Raw genomic sequence first — 10,208 nt, 5'->3', positions numbered from 1 at the left:
ACTACTATACACTACACTACTATACACTACACTGTATACTCCACTATACACTACACTGTACACTACACTGTACACTACACTATGCACTACTATACACTACACTCTACACTACACTATACACTACACTCTGCACCACACTATACACTACACTATACACTACACTGTACACTACAATATACACACTCTTTTAATATTAAATAATAATATTATTTTTCTCCCTACGTGACTTTACCGAAAGTAGACGACACTGCACTAGTACAGCACACCGGTGTGCTTAGAGCCAAGTAGACACCGTGATGATGATGATGATGAGAGAGAGACACAGACCTCCTGTATACCAGGCGAGGTAGTCAACATCTCCTAGCCACCGTGATGATGATGATGAGAGAGACGCAGACCTCCTGTATACCAGGCGAGGTAGTCAACATCTCCTAGCCACCGTGATGATGGTGATGATGAGAGAGACGCAGACTCCAAATCTACAGCAGCAGCAGCAGCAGGCATCGTCAGGGTCGGGATCGAACCCACGACCTCCTGTATACCTGGCGAGGTAGTCAACATCTCATAGCCACCGTGATGATGATGATGATGAGAGAGACACAGACCTCCTGTAAACCAGGCGAGGTAGTCAACATCTCCTAGCCACCGTGATAATGGTGATGATGAGAGAGACACAGACCTCCTGTATACCAGGCGACGTAGTTAACATCTTTTAGACACCACGATGATGATGATGATGAGAGACGCAGACTCCAAATCTACAGCAGCAGCAGCAGGCATCGTCAGGGTCGGGATCGAACCCACGACCTCCTGCATACCAGGCGAGGTAGTCAACATCTCCTAGCCACCGTGATGATGATGATGATGAGAGAGAGACGCAGACTCCAAATCTACAGCAGCAGCAGCAGGCGTCGTCAGGGTCGGGATCGAACCCACGACCTCCTGCGTACCAGGCGAGGTAGTCAACATCTCATAGACACCATGATGATGATGATGAGAGAGAGACGCAGACTCCAAATCTACAGCAGCAGCAGCAGGCATCGTCAGGGTCGGGATCGAACCCACGACCACCTGTACACCAAGCGAGGTAGTCAACATCTCCTAGCCACCGTGATGATGGTGATGATGAGAGAGACGCAGACTCCAAATCAACAGCAGCAGCAGCAGGCATCGCCAGGGTCGGGATCGAACCCGCGACCTCCTGCGTACCAGGCGAGGTAGTCAACATCTCATGGACACCGTGATTATGATGAGAGAGAGACGCAGATTCCAGATATACAGAGGCAGGCGTCAGGGTCGGGGTTGAACCCACGACCTCCTGTAGACCAGGCGAGGTAGTCAACATCTCCTAGCCACCGTGATGATGATGATGAGAGAGAGAGACGCATACTCCAAATCTACAGCAGCAGCAGGCATCGTCAGGGTCGGGATCGAACCCACGACCTCCTGCGAACCAGGCGAGGTAGTCAACATCTCCTAGCCACCGTGATGATGATGAGAGAGAGACACAGACCTCCTGTAGACCAGGCGAGGTAGTTAACATCTCATAACCACTGTGATGATGATGAGAGAGACACAGACCTCCTGTAGACCAGGCGAGGTAGTCAACATCTCCTAGCCACCGTGATGATGATGATGATGAGAGAGACACAGACCTCCTGAGGTAGTCAACATCTCCTAGACCACCGTGGCACCCACCGCACGGTACCTGCGTCTGTTCGTACAACATAAATATGTATTTAAAGTATATAAAATAATAGTAACCGTGACCTTTGTGACCTCCTCATGCACCTAGCCTGGCACAGCAGTCAACCCATGGCACCTGCTGGGTCTGTCCCGTGATCTCCTCCTCCTGCACCTAGCCTGGCACAGCAGTCAACCCACGGCACCTGTTGGGTCTGACCCGTGACCTCCTCCTCATGCACCTAGCCTGGCACAGCAGTCAACCCATGGCACCTGCTGGGTCTGTCCCGTGACCTCCTCATGCACCTAGCCTGGCACAGCAGTCAACCCGTGGCATCTGCCGTGGCACCTGCTGGGTCTGTTCCGTGACCTCATGTGGCCTCAAAGTGCACCTAGCCTGGCACACCCGCGGTGGTGACGTCACCGTCGCTTAATTGCGAATGGCGGTTGTGGTTGTGCGTCTTTGGTGAGGGGCACGTGCATAAATGACGTCACGCGATTTTGGACGATTTTTGACACCCCCCCCCCCCTCGTCACACGACGTCACAAAAAGTCAGACCCCCCCCCTCAAATATGACGTCACAAATGTCTGACCCCCCCCTCTCCCCCTAGGTGCGTGACGTCATTTATAGACGGTCCCTTACACTCCGCACCAGATACTCATTTTAGGTGCCTCAAATGAGTAACCAGGCCACCCACCCCCTCGTGTGCATAAGTGCCGACGTTCAGAGGCGCTGCTACTCGCTAACAGCACTTGCCCCAACAGTCTGTTGAAAGGCTATACGGGGGATCTTTGTCAACGAGCATTGATTTACGCCAATAACAGCTGCCTCAGCGGGGCAATACCATCAATTTGAGATGACAAGTTGATTCGGAGATCATATAGACTCACACAGAGACACGTAGACACACACAGAGACACGTAGACTCACACAGAGACACGTAGACACACACAGAGACGCATAGACTCACACAGAGACACGTAGACTCACACATGACACATAGACACATAGACTCATAGACTCACACATAGACCCACAGACTAACACAGAGACACGTAGACTCAAACATAGACACACAGACTCACATAGAGACACGTAGACTCACACAGAGCCACATAGACACACACAGAGACACATAGACTCACACAGAGACACGTAGACTCACACAGAGACACGTAGACTCACACATAGACCCACAGACTAACACAGAGACACGTAGACTCAAACATAGACACACAGACTCACACAGAGACACATAGACTCACACAGAGACACATAGACACATAGACTCACACATAGACCCGTAGACTCACACAGAGACCCATACACTCACACAGAGACACATAGACTCACACATAGACACATAGACACATACACTCACACAGAGACACATAGACTCACACAGAGACGCATAGACTCACATAGACCCATAGACTCACACAGAGACACATAGACACATAGACTCACACATAGACACACAGACTCACACAGAGACACGTAGACTCACACAGAGACCCGTAGACTCACACAGAGACCCATGGGCTTACACAGAGACACATAGACTCACACAGAGACACATAGACTCACACAGAGACACGTAGACTTACACAGAGACACGAAGACACACACAGAGCCCCATAGACTCACACAGAGACCCATAGACTCACACAGAGACACATAGACACACACAGAGACACACACAACATAGACACACAGAAAAAGAGACAACACAGAGACACACAGACAGACACACAAGCAGAGAGAGACAACACAGAGACACACACAGAGAGGGAGACACACACAACATAGACACACAGACAGACACAGAAGCAGAGAGAGACTCACACAGAGACACAGAGAGAGAGACACACAACATAGACACAGAGACAGACACACAAGCAGAGAGAGACTCACACAGAGACACAGAGAGAGAGACACACAACATAGACACACAGACAGACACACAAGCAAAGAGAGACTCACACAGAGACACACCGAGAGAAACACACAACATAGACACACAGACAGACACACAAGCAGAGAGAAACTCACACAGAGACACACAGAGAGACTCACACAGAGACACACACAGAGAGAGACACACAACATAGACAAACAGACAGACACACAAGCAGAGAGAGACACACACAGAGACACACAAAGAGAGACAACAGAGAGACACACAGAGAGAGACACACAACATAGACACACAGAGACACACAACGAGACACACAACATAGACACACAGAGAGACAACACAGAGACACACAGAGAGAGACACACAACATAGACACACACACAGACACACAAGCAGAGAGAGACTCACACAGAGACACACAGAGAGAGACACACACACAGAGAGACAACACAGAGAGAGACACACAACATAGACATACAGACAGACACACAAGCAGAGAGAGACTCACACAGAGACACAGAGAGAGACACAACATAGACACACAGACAGACACACACAGAGAGAGATTCACACAGAGACACACAGAGAGAGACACACAACATAGACACACACAAACAGACACACAAGCAGAGAGAGACTCACACAAAGACACACAGAGAGAGACACACAACATAGACACACAGACAGACACACAAGCAGAGAAAAACTCACACAGACACACAAAGAGAGAGACAACACAGAGACACACAGAGAGAGACACACAACATAGACACACACAAACAGACACACAAGCAGAGAGAGACTCACACAAAGACACACAGAGAGAGACACACAACATAGACACACAGACAGACACACAAGCAGAGAGAGACTCACACAGAGACACACACAGAGAGAGACAACACAGAGACACACAGAGAGAGACACACAACATAGACACAGACAGACACACAAGCAGAGAGAGACTCACACAGAGACACACAACACAGAGACACACAGAGAGAGACACACAACACAGAGACACACAGAGAGAGAGACACACACAGAGACACAGAGAGAGACACACACAGAGACACAACGAGAGAGACACACAACATAGACACACAAGCAGAGAGACAACACAGAAACACAGAGAGAGACAATACAGAGACACACAGAGAGAGACACACACAGAGACACAGAGAGAGAGACACACAACATAGACACACAAGCAGAGAGACAACACAGAAACACAGAGAGAGACAATACAGGGACACACAGAGAGAGACACACACAGAGACACGCAGAGAGAGACACACAACATAGACACACAAGCAGAGAGACAACACAGAAACACAGAGAGAGACAACACAGAGACACAGAGAGAGAGACACACAACATAGACACAGAGAGAGACACACAACATATACACACAAGCAGAGAGACACACACAGAGACACACAGAGAGAGACACACAACATAGACACACAGAGAGAGACACACACAGAGACACACAGAGAGAGAGACACACACAGAGACACACAGAGAGAGACACACACAGAGACACAGAGAGACAACACAGAGACACACAAAGAGAGACACACACAGAGACACACAGAGAGAGACACACAACATAGACACACAGAGAGAGAGACACACACAGAGACACACAGAGAGACACACAACATAGACACACAGAGAGAGACACACACATAGACACACAGAGAGAGACACACAACACAGACACACAGAGAGAGACACACACAGAGACACACAGAGAGAGACACACACAGAGACACACAGAGAGAGAAACACAACATAGACACACAGAGACACACAACATAGACACACAGAGACACACAGAGAGAGACACACACAGAGACACACAGAGAGAGACACAGAGAGAGACTCACACAGAGACACACAACACAGAGACACAGAGAGAGACACACACACAGACACAGAGAGAGACACACACAGAGACACACAGAGAGAGACACACAACATAGACACACAAGCAGAGAGACACACACAGAGACACACAGAGAGAGACACACAACAGAGACACACAGAGAGAGACACACAGAGACACACAGAGAGAGACACAGAGAGAAACTCACACAGAGACACACAACACAGAGACACAGAGAGAGACACAGAGAGAGACACACACAGAGACACAGAGAGAGACACACACAGAGACACACAGAGAGAGACACACAACATAGACACACAAGCAGAGAGACAACACAGAAACACAGAGAGAGACAACACAGAGACACAGAGAGAGAGACACACAACATAGACACAGAGAGAGACACACAACATATACACACAAGCAGAGAGACACACACAGAGACACACAGAGAGAGACACACAACATAGACACACAGAGAGAGACACACACAGAGACACACAGAGAGAGAGACACACACAGAGACACACAGAGAGAGACACACACAGAGACACAGAGAGACAACACAGAGACACACAAAGAGAGACACACACAGAGACACACAGAGAGAGACACACAACATAGACACACAGAGAGAGAGACACACACAGAGACACACAGAGAGACACACAACATAGACACACAGAGAGAGACACACACATAGACACACAGAGAGAGACACACAACACAGACACACAGAGAGAGACACACACAGAGACACACAGAGAGAGACACACACAGAGACACACAGAGAGAGAAACACAACATAGACACACAGAGACACACAACATAGACACACAGAGACACACAGAGAGAGACACACACAGAGACACACAGAGAGAGACACAGAGAGAGACTCACACAGAGACACACAACACAGAGACACAGAGAGAGACACACACACAGACACAGAGAGAGACACACACAGAGACACACAGAGAGAGACACACAACATAGACACACAAGCAGAGAGACACACACAGAGACACACAGAGAGAGACACACAACAGAGACACACAGAGAGAGACACACAACATAGACACACAGAGAGAGACACACAACATAGACACACAAGCAGAGAGACACACACAGAGACACACAGAGAGAGACACACAACACAGACACACAGAGAGAGACACACAGAGACACACAGAGAGAGACACAGAGAGAAACTCACACAGAGACACACAACACAGAGACACACAGAGAGAGACACACAACACAGAGACACACAGAGAGAGAGACACACACAGAGACACAGAGAGAGACACACACAGAGACACAACGAGAGAGACACACAACATAGACACACAAGCAGAGAGACAACACAGAAACACAGAGAGAGACAATACAGAGACACACAGAGAGAGACACACACAGAGACACAGAGAGAGAGACACACAACATAGACACACAAGCAGAGAGACAACACAGAAACACAGAGAGAGACAATACAGGGACACACAGAGAGAGACACACACAGAGACACGCAGAGAGAGACACACAACATAGACACACAAGCAGAGAGACAACACAGAAACACAGAGAGAGACAACACAGAGACACAGAGAGAGAGACACACAACATAGACACAGAGAGAGACACACAACATATACACACAAGCAGAGAGACACACACAGAGACACACAGAGAGAGACACACAACATAGACACACAGAGAGAGACACACACAGAGACACACAGAGAGAGAGACACACACAGAGACACACAGAGAGAGACACACACAGAGACACAGAGAGACAACACAGAGACACACAAAGAGAGACACACACAGAGACACACAGAGAGAGACACACAACATAGACACACAGAGAGAGAGACACACACAGAGACACACAGAGAGACACACAACATAGACACACAGAGAGAGACACACACATAGACACACAGAGAGAGACACACAACACAGACACACAGAGAGAGACACACACAGAGACACACAGAGAGAGACACACACAGAGACACACAGAGAGAGAAACACAACATAGACACACAGAGACACACAACATAGACACACAGAGACACACAGAGAGAGACACACACAGAGACACACAGAGAGAGACACAGAGAGAGACTCACACAGAGACACACAACACAGAGACACAGAGAGAGACACACACACAGACACAGAGAGAGACACACACAGAGACACACAGAGAGAGACACACAACATAGACACACAAGCAGAGAGACACACACAGAGACACACAGAGAGAGACACACAACAGAGACACACAGAGAGAGACACACAACATAGACACACAGAGAGAGACACACAACATAGACACACAAGCAGAGAGACACACACAGAGACACACAGAGAGAGACACACAACACAGACACACAGAGAGAGACACACAGAGACACACAGAGAGAGACACAGAGAGAAACTCACACAGAGACACACAACACAGAGACACAGAGAGAGACACAGAGAGAGACACACACAGAGACACAGAGAGAGACACACACAGAGACACACAGAGAGAGACACACAACATAGACACACAAGCAGAGAGACAACACAGAAACACAGAGAGAGACAACACAGAGACACAGAGAGAGAGACACACAACATAGACACAGAGAGAGACACACAACATATACACACAAGCAGAGAGAGACACACAGAGACACACAGAGAGAGACACACAACATAGACACACAGAGAGAGACACACACAGAGACACACAGAGAGAGAGACACACACAGAGACACACAGAGAGAGACACACACAGAGACACAGAGAGACAACACAGAGACACACAAAGAGAGACACACACAGAGACACACAGAGAGAGACACACAACATAGACACACAGAGAGAGAGACACACACAGAGACACACAGAGAGACACACAACATAGACACACAGAGAGAGACACACACATAGACACACAGAGAGAGACACACAACACAGACACACACAGAGAGACACACACAGAGACACACAGAGAGAGACACACACAGAGACACACAGAGAGAGAAACACAACATAGACACACAGAGACACACAACATAGACACACAGAGACACACAGAGAGAGACACACACAGAGACACACAGAGAGAGACACAGAGAGAGACTCACACAGAGACACACAACACAGAGACACAGAGAGAGACACACACACAGACACAGAGAGAGACACACACAGAGACACACAGAGAGAGACACACAACATAGACACACAAGCAGAGAGACACACACAGAGACACACAGAGAGAGACACACAACAGAGACACACAGAGAGAGACACACAACATAGACACACAGAGAGAGACACACAACATAGACACACAAGCAGAGAGACACACACAGAGACACACAGAGAGAGACACACAACACAGACACACAGAGAGAGACACACAGAGACACACAGAGAGAGACACAGAGAGAAACTCACACAGAGACACACAACACAGAGACACAGAGAGAGACACAGAGAGAGACACACACAGAGACACAGAGAGAGACACACACAGAGACACACAGAGAGAGACACACAACATAGACACACAAGCAGAGAGACAACACAGAAACACAGAGAGAGACAACACAGAGACACAGAGAGAGACACACAACACAAAGACACACAAGCAGAGAGACAACACAGAAACACAGAGAGACAACACAGAGACACACAGAGAGAGAGACGCACAGCACAGAGACACAGAGAGAGACACACACAGAGACACAAGCAGAGAGACACACACAGATACACACACAGAGAGAGACACACAACAGAAACACACACAGAGAGAGAGACACACAACATAGACACACAGAGACACACAACATAGACACACAGAGACCTACCAAAACCCCCTCTGTTCGTCAAGTCAGCAACACAAGACCTATGGGGTATTCCCGGTACCAGTAAGCAGTTCAACAATGCCCCCCTATGAAGATGAAGAGTTTACCAAGGCGAATTTCTATGACAGAAGGCTGGCCGACTATACCTGAAGCAAGAGTAAACTCTGCACGGTGGTGGTCCTGGTGGTGGTGTACCTAAGAAAGATTCGACATTTGGGAAAATGGTGGAGTCGGAAAAGAATCCGACCTGGAAGGACGTTCAGAGGCAGACGATGGGCGAGTTGAGGGCGGTCCGTTCGCTTCTCCATTTGCAACAGGGGAGGAGAACAAAAGAGACCACGGAAAACAATGAGAGGAGCCAGCGTGATGCGACGTTAAAAGCGGCAGAGTTACTTACGGCCGGCGACGCCTGCCGTCGGTCGAGTCTGCTCACGCCACCGTGAGGCAGAGTCAAAACCGTGGACAGGCAGGTTGGTTGGCGGGCGGGCGTAGTTGGCTGGCAGACCGGTGGAACCTCGTGACCGATTGATTTTTCCGCCTACGTGACTTTACCGAAATAAGGAAAGAGTGCCAAATCTAAACCTTGCGCAAGGAATCAAGTTCGCCGCATTAATCCCACGCGGTGCTTGCGGTGAACATGCAAACACACATGCTCCGATAAAAATGTACACATTGTCTATTAGCTATAATGTTAGAGGCATTGTTTATAATTATAATAATGTGACTATAATGTTAGAGGCATTGTCTATATTAATAATGTAACTTTAATGTTAGAGGCATTGTCTATAGTAATAATAATGTAACTATAATGTTAGAGGCATTGTCTATAATAATAA

Source organism: Petromyzon marinus, chromosome 80 (assembly GCF_048934315.1).
Source record: "Petromyzon marinus isolate PM22_M1 ecotype Great Lakes invasive population chromosome 80, UKy_Petmar_22M1.pri1.0, whole genome shotgun sequence".
Taxonomy (NCBI): domain Eukaryota; kingdom Metazoa; phylum Chordata; class Hyperoartia; order Petromyzontiformes; family Petromyzontidae; genus Petromyzon; species Petromyzon marinus.
Note: the sequence above shows the minus strand (reverse complement) of the source record.